The 13,264-nt window shown below is 39.1% G+C and overlaps 1 long non-coding RNA gene across 1 annotated transcript; it reads left to right on the top strand.

Moving 5' to 3' along the window:
- On the top strand, nt 5,011–6,248 carry LOC109823607. The gene is made up of 4 exons (XR_002242413.1): nt 5,011–5,043; nt 5,340–5,413; nt 5,770–5,848; nt 5,955–6,248. It is a non-coding gene; the product is annotated as an uncharacterized LOC109823607 (long non-coding RNA).

Below are 13,264 nucleotides of genomic sequence, written 5' to 3'. Positions count from 1 at the left end.
AGATCTGAAGATCCAACTTCTTCAGACATCATAGGAGCGTTGGGAGATGCAACTGTAGTAGTGATGGGGGCAGACATCATTATCTTGGGTCTTCAGATCTAAAGACCAGCGAACTTTCTTTGTGGAGGAGATCCTCTTACTCTTCTGAGGGGAAGATGATCTGGAGGAGGAAGACATATACTCCTCATATTTCTGTTGGTCGAACTCGTATTCAACCTCTTCGTCAACCGGTATGAGGATGGTCTTGATGGGATTCTTATTGCACGTTCTCTCCCATGTAGTTTTCTACAAAGAACAATTCTTCTTCTAGAACATTTATGACGATCCCAAAAAATTCAAATTACATTAATGAAAAGCTGGAAATAGAAAGATTGGCGCATCATTTTCTCAGGTTCTGAGTCAACACATCGTAATAGAGACATATGGCGGGCCCAAAGAAATGAGGACTAAAATTTTAACCTACAAATAATATGTTGAGGAATGTCTCTAGCGCAAAAAGGAAGAAGAAAAGTCTCTTGTCAACAGACTGCACTACTGCTATATCTCTCGGTTCCGACAACACTTTACATCTTACTGTTCGCGGTGAAAATCGTTGTTTTCTTCATCATTGATTCCATTGCAAATTCTTGTAATAGTTTATCGATTACAAAGATCGGTCTTTTTTTAGATCCGGTTACAACGAAAATCAAATAACACAAGAAATAAAGAAAATTACAACTTTCTCCTTGTTTGTCGAACGAATCGCAAGATCCTGTTTTGCGGTCTCTTGCTTTGTGTGGGTTCTTTGCCTGCGCCGGGGTTTATCCGTGGACCACCGCGAGATCTAGATCCGATCAGATCTAAGCAGTACGACGGGTATTATTCCACAAAGGAAATAATAGCCGGGGAGGATTGATTCACCAAGGAAACAATCGTCCAAGTCTCGGGATCTAAGACCAAGCTTAGATCCGGAGTACGTCTGCGTAGATCTGAGATCCGCTTTTTTTGGCGTTGACGATCGCTGAGCACCAGATCTGGAAGAGTGAGTCCCCGAAGTCCCAAAGCTCCAATCTTTTTTAAGTTTCGAGTCTTGAATCCGACAGAGCTTCGCCTCCAAAATTTCCAACCCCTGAACAAATGAACCAAGTGGCCAATTTATAGGCACTCTTTACTGTGCCCGCGCACGGAACAGTGTCGGCCACCTCTGGGTGGCCGGCACTGGGCGAGCCACCCCTGGGGTGGCTCGGCCACCGAGCCACCTCAGGGTGGCTCAGCTTGGGCCGAGCCACCTTGAGGTGGCTCGGTTTGAGCCGAGCCCCTCCGGGTGTGTTGTTCCGTCGTTTTCCGCTCTTGGTTCTATCTGTGATTCGGTTCTGTGGTTGATTTATCCAGACTTGATTCGGATTCCTGATTTGGCAGTAAGTCGGATTCCTGATTTGGCAGTAAATCCACTTCTGAGTTCGAGTCCGAAACCGATCTTGATTCGATCGTGATTCGTCCGAGTATGCCCTTGGTTGGATGACTCGTTGACTCTTCGAACACTTGGCTTGATCCCGCACACGAATGGACGTATTCCGTTGCTTGCGTGCGATTAGTCAATCTCGTTGCCTCGTTGGTTTGTCGGTTTGTGCCGAGCTGAGCTAAGGTACCTATAAGCAATTTTATATGCCTACAGAAAGTCCAGAGGAGCCTAGGAGAAGTAAAAGAACTAGAATATAAAAGCTCCATGAAGATTTCTATGCATTACTTGTAGAAGATTCTTCAATTACATTTGAAGATGCAATGAAATCAGTAGATGCTCCATTTTGAAAGGAAACTATAAATAATGAGATACAATTTATAGTTCAAAATCATATTTGGGAACTAACTGATCTTCCTTCAGGCTGTAAAACTATAGGATGTAAATGGGTATTTAAGAAGAAACTATCTTCCTTCAGGCTGTAAAACTATAGGATGTAAATGGGTATTTAAGAAGAAACTCAGACCAGATGGAACAATAGATAAATATAAGGCCAGATTAGTAGCTAAAGGATATACCCAAAAATCTGGTATTGATTATTTTGATGTCTATTCTCCAGTAGCTAGGATTACTACCATTAGAGTCCTTATAGCTCTAGCATCTATTCACAAATTAATAATACATCAAATGATTGTTAAAACTGCATTCTCAAATGGAGATTTAGATGAAGAAATCTATATGGATCAACCTGAGGGATTTATAGCTTTTGGACAAGAAAAGAAAGTATGCAAACTTATTAGATCACTATATGGTCTCAAACAAGCTCCAAAACAATGGCATATGAAATTTGATGAACTTATACTATCTTATGGATTTGTAATTAATCAAACAGATGAGTGTGTATATCATAAAATAGTTAATAACAACAAAATTGTGATACTATGCTTATATGTTGATGACATTCTTATTTTTGGTTCTGACATACAAATCATAAATGATATCAAACACTTTTTATCACAATATTTTGACATGAAATATTTAGGTCAAGCTGATTTAATTCTTAACACTAAAATCTTGAAGAATGAGAATGGATTTGTGCTGTCACAATCACATTATATAGAGAAAATTCTCATGAACTTTTATGATCCAAACTGTAAACCTGTTTCTACTCCATATGATCATAATGTACATCTAAAGAAAAATACAGGTTATCCTCAATTACAAAGAGAATATGCACAAATAATTGGATCATTAGGATTCCTAGCAAACTACACAAGACCTGACATTGCTTAATCCTGATAAGAGTCATTGGGATGCTCTAGAAAGAGTTTTGAGATACCTAAAAGGAACTATGAATTATGGTTTACACTATAAAGGTTATCCATCTGTACTAGAAGGTTATTCAGATGCCAATTGGATTAGTGACTCAGTAGATGTAAAATCCACCACAGGATTTGTGTTCCTTTTAGGAGGAGGAGCTGTTTCATTGAAATCTACTAAGCAAACTGTAATGGCTAGAAGTACAATAGAATCAGAAATGATAGCCCTTGATACTACTAGTATAGAAGCTTAATGGCTAGAAGTACAATAGAATCAGAAATGATAGCCCTTGATACTACTAGTATAGAAGCTGAATGGTTGAAAGATTTACTAACTGAATCTTGATACTACTAGTATAGAAGCTGAATGGTTGAAAGATTTACTAACTGAAATTCCACTAATCCAAAAATCATTACCAGCTATTTCTATTCATTGTGATTGCAGGTCAGCGATTGACAAATGCCATCAAAAGAATGCAGATGTGAAAATGAATCAACACTTGAAAGTACGACACAAATCCTTGAGATACAAAATGAAAAATCATATAATAGCCTTAGACTTTGTAAGATCAGAGAAAAATCTTGCAGAACACTTAACTAAAGGCTTATCTAGGGCAGTGATCCTAGAATCATCGAGGGGGATGGGGTTACGCCCATAAGAAAAATCACTGCAGTAGCAACCCAACCTCGCAGAGGTTCAATGGGTAGAAATAAAATGAATGAGCGATTAATTATGAGGAGCACTGAATCTATTTGTTCCCATCCCTAGGGTGATCAGTGCTCATAAAAAGCAAGTGAAAGGTTGAGTTAAACTCTTAATGAATCCAAGACCCATGAGGCAAGATGCTTACTTGCTCGCATCCTTATTAGGATTCACCCATATGTGTGTAGTTGTGAGGCCGCGACTATGGGAACAGGGCTGCTCCCTAGTAACACACATGAAAGATACTTGCGCAAGGCCGATAATAGCGCAACCTGTTTAGAATTCTTCAAAACTGTACTATGTGTGCTTTCTGTAGAAATCCGATAAATGAGACTGGTTCAAGGCATAGTCCACCAAGCTCTCACGGATCTATACAACCGTCACTAAGTGAAGGTTCAAACTGAAAGGTACCTCCACCTATTACATAGTATAAGGGAACCAGCAATCTTATTTATTTGTTTTTAAGTTCTTCTTTTACTATTATTTCTGAATTGTTTTAAGTTTTAAGTTATGTGGGGAATTGTTGGAGTTATAATAAATATAACTTAAAACTTGATATTGTAGTGGGAAAGTTTAGTCCCACATAGGAAATGGAATAGGAAGGAAGGGTCTTTATAAGCCTTCCCTTTCTCTCCTATGCCTAGAAGAAAATAAAGGTTATGCTCCACACCACACACGCGCGCGCCGGTCGGACCGGGCTCAGGCTCGGGTTCGGGTCGGGTCGAGTGGCGCGCGCACACGACCTGCGGACACGAATGCAGCTCCGGATTGAGGGGCCTTTAATCTGCTACATTTTAATTTTCTCTTTTGAACTTTTCTTTTTGCATTAAAAACATGATTAATATTTTCAAAATTTGTTAAACGGCTAGCATAATTAAGAGGCGGAAATTAAGGATCTAAACGAATAGTATTAAAGCGTGTTTATCATGAAACAAATTAAAAATGTGGTTAATATTTATTAAAACGTGATTAAGTTTTAAAAACGTGTTAAATGAGAGAGAGAGATTGACGGATCTAAATGATAGGAAAACCGCTGGTATTAACTGGTGAAGTTTATGGATTTTAAATGTGAATAATTAAAATGTGCTAATTACTCTATTGCGGGAATTATGGGCGCAAATGACTCATTGAAATCATATAAAAGAACCTAGCCGCAAGAGCTTAAACGCAGTGTGAAAAATACAACGTATTCTCTCTACTTCTCTGTTCTTCCTCTTCATTTTACTATTGTTACATTTTTGTTGGTTACCTGAAAGTCACGAAGAATTCACAAAGCCTTCTTGAAGCTCGTGCCGACGAGAAGGAGGTCGCCTGACCGAGGGTCGTTGTATCTCCAGGAACTTTTGCCGTGTAGCCCTGTACGAGAGGGGGCAATTAGATTCTTGGGACAGTGCTTGCACGCCTCGACCATCAGGCCGTATTTCTAACTTTTATTTGATTCAATTATATTTCTGAGTTATAATATTTATCTGATATTATCTGTTTTAATAATCAATTATTTAAAACTTAATTCGTGTTAATCTTTGTCTAAAAAGCTTATATTCCTAACGGTTGTTCCTCCAATCCTTACGGAGCTAGGGAAGGTAAGTCCCTGCGTTCAATTTTCATCACTTTCTTGTCAGATTTATCTCAAGGTTTGGTCTATAGAAATCAATGCATAATATTAGTTTTCCTTCAAAACTTTTGATGTTAGCTTTCAACAACTTGAGTTTTTGGTCGATGGTTGGATGGGGAAAAAACTAATTAAGCTTGTATATGACTTTACTGAGAAACTATGTAGTGTTTAGGCTTTCTTGGACTCATTTGGTCAGGTACTTTTTCTGTTGATTATCTTCACAAAGTTTTCTTGATTAATTCTTCCAGTTTGGTTTTTTTGCAGGTTAAGAATCCATGGCCTAATGTTGACGCCCACAGTGGTGTTTTACTGAATCATTTCGGTTTGACTGAAGCTAGGTAAGCTGGTCCAGATCATGACAGATTTTTATCTTTTTTTTTCCAAGTGATGAATTTCTCTTTTGTGTCATAGTGATGTCTTTCTTGCTTGAAATCTTTAGTCCTTAGAATTGTAACTATGGCTGAATTTCTGGGCTTCAATATAATTTCTGGGTTTTGTCCTAGAGTACACTGTAAATTATAGGGGTATACTATAATTTTTGTGACTTCTAGATTTTTTGGGGACTGAATTGTAATCTTGGACTAAATTGTAAGAATTTCTGGACTGAATTCTGTACTGAATTACAAGAAAACTGAGCTGAGTAATATGCATTCTTGTTTGGATTTTGTCATTCTGATGTATATTTTGTCCTTAGAATGACCAGGGAATAGACAAACATATGGAAGCAGAAAAAAGTTATGTGTCAACCTTTTCAAAACAGAAGATCATTTGAGGTAAGTTTAGTTGAGTTTTTATTGATATTTTAAAGCATATATTCAAGTGACTGAATCTTACAATGAATATAATCTTATTTTTATCTTTTTATCTAAATTTATGTAGGAAAATTGATGGTGGCTAAAACAAGTTAATCCATATGTGCTTTTCACTTACTGTGAGATTAGCTCTATCCAGACAATTTACAAATTATGTATATCAATGGAGACCTTTAAACAGAAGACATTTTTTGTTTTAATGAAAGAGGAATTTTAGTCATGCACTTTGGAAAAAAGAAAAAAAACTTGTACTGTATAATGCCATTGTAATGAACCAATGAATTGTTCCTTATGTTTAGTTGTTTGCTTGGAAATGAAAATGAATGTAACTATTTTGCAATGGGAGCAAATTCTTTGTTTATCATATTATGCAACTTGTTTGGAGTATAATTTGATGTTTGGTTTCTTTGTTGATGTGAATGAGAGCAAATTTTTTGTGGATGTTCATGTTCAGTGTATGCTATATTGCGTCACTAAAAGTAATATTTTTGTCGATGCTATATTGCGTCGCAAAAAGTAATATCTTTTACAACGCTATCTTGCGTCACCGAAGATATAGTTTTTTAGCGATGTTTCATTTTACGTCGCTAAAAGCTACACTTTTGCCAATGCTAACTTGCGTCGCCAAAAGTATAATTTTTAGTGACAAACAGTTTTACGTCGCTAAAAGCTATACTTTTGCCGACGCATTGGCTTTTGTCGACGCAGCATGCGTTGCCAAAAGTACAAGTTTTGCCGATACACTTTTGCATATGAAAAATTCTGCATACTTTTGCCGACACAAAATATTATGCGTCGCTAAAAGATGTACTTTTCTCAACGCATGAAGCGTCGCCAAAAGTGTTGACTTTTACCGACGCATTGTGTTTGCTTCGCCAAATATTTTCCTTGACGCACTTTTGGTGACGCGTTAGTGATGCTGCATTTTGTGTCGCGAAAGATTTTTCCCAATGTTTCTAACTTTTGCCGACGTTTTTGTTTCGTCGGCAATGATGTATTTTGTTGTAGTGCAAGGAATTAAAGGAAGGTATTGGCTGGATGGTGGAGTGTAGTGAGGCCTTCAATGACCTCAAGAGGTATTTGAGCACTAAGCCCCTACTGAGCTGTGACATCCCTGGTTTCACACATGGTTGCAGTCTAAGGTGATACCAAAAATATCAAACCTGACATGCATCCAACACTATGCATAAACATGTTTCACCATAACATTAATATCACTCTAGCAGATGTCATATAATAAGAAGTGAGGGTACAAGCAGATATAACAAATATGATAATATAAAAAATAAAAATAATAAGAAGAGATATGCAACAACATCTATAAATCTGTCTCAACAGAGGAAAATAAAGAACAAATGATAATCTGAGATGATAACAATGAGTCTGTAAAACAAAAGAGTCAACTGAACAATACAAAGGCACTCAACCTACAAAATGAAATACATCTCTACAAGACTTAAAGTTGTAAATAAACTACTGTGGAGCACTAAATAACTATCTATGAATGACGATAACTATGCAGAGTCTCTATCAATCTGCGGCTCTCCAAACCTATGACCTGCTACCTGAAAAGATGGAATCGACGAGCGTCAGAGTGCTAGCAAGAACATCTCCACCGCCCCCAGGGGGAAGGGGTTAGGTGTATAAAATACTAATCTTAGCATATATATATATATCTAAGTGTAGTTAAGATTTAGAAATCCACAATACGAGATGAGTGCGTCAAGCGAATAATCCAAACAAGAAAATCCTCATATATATACCATGTATCTCAAATGGTGAATCACTAAATATCAACTCCAAAAAAATCCTATGAATAAAATAATCAACCAAGAAATACATTACCAATACCTCATCCAAAAATGCCATACATGTCGTATCATAGTATCTCACACTACCCTCAGGTAGGTGACATGGGAACAAATATATAATCCTGTGAGAAACTTGTCAAAGTATAAACCATCACATAATGGAAGCCACAATGTTGGACCACATCCATAATCAATGCTCTCCAAAGTCCTAGGCGCCCCAACTATATAGAGTGTAGTCATCCGTAGTACCATGCGACTCACGGACTAACGTACAGACATACGCAGTCGACCATCGAAACAATGATGCATCACAGAGTGTAGTCACTCACAAAATCTCCTGTGGTACACGGACTAACACACTTAGAGTGTAGTCTCTCATGTTCTCATGTGGTGCACGGATAATGTACTCAAGCATCCAAAACTATTGTAAACTAAATCAATCATCATTCCCTGTGGTACACGGACTAACACACTTAGAGTGTAGTCTCTCATGCTCTCATGTGGTGCACGGATAATGCACTCAAGCATCCAAAACTATCGTAAACTAAATCAATCATCATTCCCTATCGTGTTAAACGCAAAACATTAGACTACGCACGTGTGTGCTCAAACCCTAAACGTGCACTCTCATGGTCATGCACGTCTATCGATGGATGGCTCATTCTTTGTGTTCATGACCAAACATGCGTGGATGATCATCATAAGCAAAATCAACAGATCAGTCGACTGCCCTTAGGGATCAGTTGACTGACACTTGATCAGTCGACTGATTGCCATCAGTCGACCGAGACAGTGAGCATTCAAAAATCAGTTGAACGATACATATGTCTGTCGACCGAACAGAGAGAAAATCATACAATCCTCAGGATCAAGTTGGCCGACTGATCCATAGGGTCAGTCAACCCACCCGCGTACTGGAACAAAAACGTAGTTTTTAAGAAGTTAATCGACTTTCTCAAAAAGAACTCGTGAAACATTATCATGAGGTATGAAAACATCTTTAAATCTTGTATTTAACAAAGTGGGGGCTTGGCCAAGCGGTATGCGTTAACAAAACATGATTTTTTAGGATTTAATCTCCCTAAACATCACTAATAAGATTTAAGTTGAATAATTAGAGTTCTAATCCTAATCAATTCATCAATTAGCAATTACTAATGGTTCTAATCATCAAAAAATCATATTTTTTTCTTTATTTAGTGCTCGATCTATAGATCTATTCATCAAATTAGGTTTTAAACCATTAAAAACAAAAATCTAAGGGGATGGGTTAGGGAAGAGATGAACTTGCTTTTTGAATTTGTTTTGATGTGTCAAACGTGTGAGGAACTCGATCCTCCTTCACAAAAATCATAGGCATCACCCTCCTCATAATCTATGCTTCACAAAATTCTCCAAAAATTTTGACAAAAAGGGTTTTAAGAGGAGGGTGACTGCTGCTCAAACATGAGAGATGAAGAAGAAAAGAGAGAAAGTCAGGTAGCTGTATACTATCATCGATAGTACTTACGTCCAGGCTATACATGTACTAGGGGCTAGATTACATTACGCTAGTACTAAACTACTAGGATAGTATAAGTACTTTAAATTTAGCAACTATATAAATATATACTATATATGTATATCCTGGTATAGAAGCGTATATACTAACACAATACTAATAGGTAGTAGTAATATATAAGTTGATATATAACACCACCACACCCACAATATACCAGTAGCGTGAATATATGTAAAACCAAAATCTTTTTATGAAATGGTGAATTCATAGTAACTGAATACGTTGTCTTTTGTGATAAATAGTCGTGTTATATAATGAATGTACATGTTATCAGTGTTTGGGAAACATTAAGGTAATTAGTAATGTGCAAGAGATCGAGTAATATGCCATTATGATTTCCGTCACAGCAAGCATCTTTGGGGCTGGCCGGTCGACTACCGTGGTACGGCTACAGTGTGTAATTCTGTGACAGTTGGGTGGCGGTCGACGCCGGTCGGGTTGGGGCATTGGTATATATTCTATTTCAACCCAGGAGAGCCTCTCCTGAACCCAGACGTAAAACCCTAGCCCCATCCCTATTCTCCCAAAACCCTACTGGATCTGGTGATTTTTGGGAAGTTGAAGGAGTTGCAGTGGGAGTTTGCAGGTCAGATCGAAGGAGGATCATATTCAGGGCATTTGTCAGCACCTAAGGCGAGTATCATCTCGCCCAATCCCTCACCCCTATTTTCTATGGTTTTATTTCGATTTCTCATGAGTTTTTGAAGAGCCCAAAAGGTATTTTCGTATAAAAATGAGTTATTTACAACATGGATTGCAAGAATCAATATTTCAGTTTATGAAAGTTCACCAATGTTTTGTCTAATGAAGATCTAGATCTGAGATTTCTTAAACAAGAGTTTAACCATGTTTTACTGTCATTAAAACGTTTTAATTTGTTTCTCATGTATTTTGAAATATTAGGAATGTGGATTTCATGCTTGAGACTAGTTGTTTTTCTTCTAGAACTTTAGAACACTTGTTATCGTTTGTTCCAGGTTTTGAGCTGACAGAAACCCAGATTTGGGTTTCTGTCCGCTCGGCGGTCAACCGGCGCGGTCGACCGCTGGTCTCTCTGTAGGGCAGAGAATCGTCGGCGGTCGACCGACCCGGTCGACCGCGACGTTCTGGCGGTCGACCGAGATGCCGCAGTGGTCGACCGCCCGGCTCATGTCAGAACACGGTCGACCGGTGCGGTCGACCGCCACACAGTCTGCTAAGTTATTCCCTGTTCTGTCTGTTCTGTTCATGTTCGAAGTTCTGACCTGCCATTTGACTCTGGTTTTTGGCCTTACTATGTATCCATGCATGATAGATGACCTGAGGGTATAAATTTGGGACTTATACACTGGTTTGAGTGTGGATTGATATAAGTAGACTTCAATATATATATCACAGCGATATTTTCACTATTTCACAGTCCTCGTGTTGGACTATAATCCATAGAAGTTCTCGTGCTGGACTATAATCCATTTCAGTCCTCGTGTTGGACATTTGACACTTATTCTATGAGTTGGAAACTACCATATATAGTTCCTGTTTCGGACATAGTTCTTAACCCTGCATATGACCTTCTCACAGAAGTTCACGACATGATGGTTATGTAGATTTTGACATGACACTTATGCAAATTTTAACATGATACTCATGTAAGCTATGTGTATTTCTTTTATTATTGTTCCTGTATTAGAACCTCGGGTTTGGTGATTAGGGGTTTACAATTTGAGATATAAGGTATATACATGAGGGTTTCCTTGTTTGGATTATTTCGCTCGACGTACCTATTCTCGTGTTGTAAATTTCTAAATACTAAAACCCTCTTTAGCAAGATCAATGATTTTAGATCTATTATGTATTAACTGTATTTTCATATACAACGAGCCCTTTTCCCTTGGGGTTGGATTTTCTTATACAACGAGCCCTGTTCCCTTGGGGTTGGTTGTGATGTTGCTCGCTAGCGCTTTGACGCTCGTTGTCCCTCCCCCTTTCAGGTAACGAGCCAGGAGCCCGGAGAGTCGCAGGTTGATGGTGATGCACTTTAGTGTTCAGCTGTCTATTTTAGCTATGTTATTTTGGAGCTCCACTGTAGTTTTTGGTTTAGACATTTGAGAGTCTTATTCTAGAAGTTGTAAAGGTTGTGTGCCTTATTTCCTCTTGTCGGATATTTGTATTTGAGACTTGTTGAGTATTTCAGTTATCTATTCAGATATTGACTATGTATTTCTGTATGTTGGTTGATGAGATATTTATGTGATTTTATTCCATCAGTATTTCTTGTGTTATCTTTCACTTTTGAGACTTGTTGAGTATTTCAGTTATCTATTCAGATATTGACTATGTATTTCTGTATGTTGGTTGATGAGATATTTATGTGATTTTATTCCATCAGTATTTCTTGTGTTATCTTTCACTTGTTTTTCTACCTACACCAGTTGTTGATTCTACTAGATAGATATTAATTGTGATGGTGAAACATGTTATTGCACGGTGTGGTGCATGGCAGGTTTGACATTCTTGGTTTCACCTTGGACTGCAGCCTTGTGTGAACCCAAAGGACGTCACGGTTGGTATCAGAGACAGGTTCCCGTATCCTTAGGATCATCCTGTGTCGAGTCATGGAGATAGGATAGAGTTTCTTAGGATTCATGTATAGAGTCCGTAAGGAATTCCTAGTAGGAGTGAGGACGATATATGATGTGATATCTCAAAAAATTGGTGAAAAAATTTTTTTTGACAACTATTAGTGGTAAATGCAGAAATATTTGTGTGAATACTATAGTTTGGTGAAAATTTTATGTGATACGTTATTATTATAAAGGTCGTTTTGACGTCATAAACTTTATTTTTTCTTAATCAGCCAGAGAGAGATAGATGGCAGGACGTGGTAGCCTTGTACAAGGAGAGCTAGCAGGGTAAGAGTCACAGCGACTCATCAGAGCAGCAGCAGCTCAGTCCGAGCTCAAGGCGGCTCCACCCAGAGCCTCAGAGGCTCCTTAGTATTTGGTGGAGCATCATGGGCTCCTCTCATGCTCCGGATGACGGGCCATTGATGGAGTTGGTGACGACGATCATATACAACGGAGCACCACCACCACCGGTAGTCAGGCAGCAGGGATACTGCCTTCCGTCAGAGAGAAGCCCCAACAGTAGTCACGCCTGCAGCCATTCTTCTAGCAGTGCCCAGAAGAGCCACAAAGCAGAGGCTGGCTCGTATTGTGGAGAGGTATCAGAAGATGAGGGCACCGAAGAGTTCAAGGGGTCACCAGACGCTCTTGCAGCCATAAGTGGAAGGAGGATGGGAAATATTCTGGATATATCGGTGTACGACTGCAGTCGTATGAACATCAGATTGAACATCCTAATAGCCTGAAAGGGAGATGCCAGGAGATGTAAACCGACACGGATTACTTCCAAAGCAGCAGGATGAACTGCTCACATGGACGGACTTCATTTACTTCTTTGATGGGCGTACCGTTTCTTCGCACGACCTGGGAAGGAAAAAACTTGTTAAAAAAAGGTTCTAATCCGCGTTTTTGCTCCGGGGACATGAGTTGTAGACCTTTGAAGCAGGTCGTCAGGAGCTTGTTGCATTTCACGGGAATGTGGCAGACCGGAGAAGCCGTCAGGACTCAGATATGTCTTGGCAGGGCTTCGCCCTAAATATCCGGTCCTCGTGTCAGGACGAGTTTTATTCAGTTAGGGAGGTAGCTGAGGCTGCCACCCTTCTCAGGAGATTGAGATCTAATGTTCTAGAACGGACAAGGAGGGGAAGAGCCCAAGACAGAAAGAGTGGGGATAAACGCAAGGAACTAAGAGACGCTTTTCAGGACAGTGCAGCAGCATAGGACCCTTATAAAAGGGAGACGCAACACAGGATCTCAGCAGAGCGCCTTGCGCAGCGCAGTTCAGGGATCATTGTTTTAATTGTCACAGAAAGTACTAAGCGGCATACAGGCATCAGAAGTGTCGTAGTCACACGCAGCAGAGACCCGAGCAGGGCAAGGTCCGAACCAGCAGGCAGCAGGT

Source organism: Asparagus officinalis, chromosome 9, assembly GCF_001876935.1.
Source record: "Asparagus officinalis chromosome 9, Aspof.V1, whole genome shotgun sequence".
In the NCBI taxonomy this organism is placed as follows: Eukaryota; Viridiplantae; Streptophyta; class Magnoliopsida; order Asparagales; family Asparagaceae; genus Asparagus; species Asparagus officinalis.
This window is presented reverse-complemented; position numbering and strand designations above follow the sequence as displayed.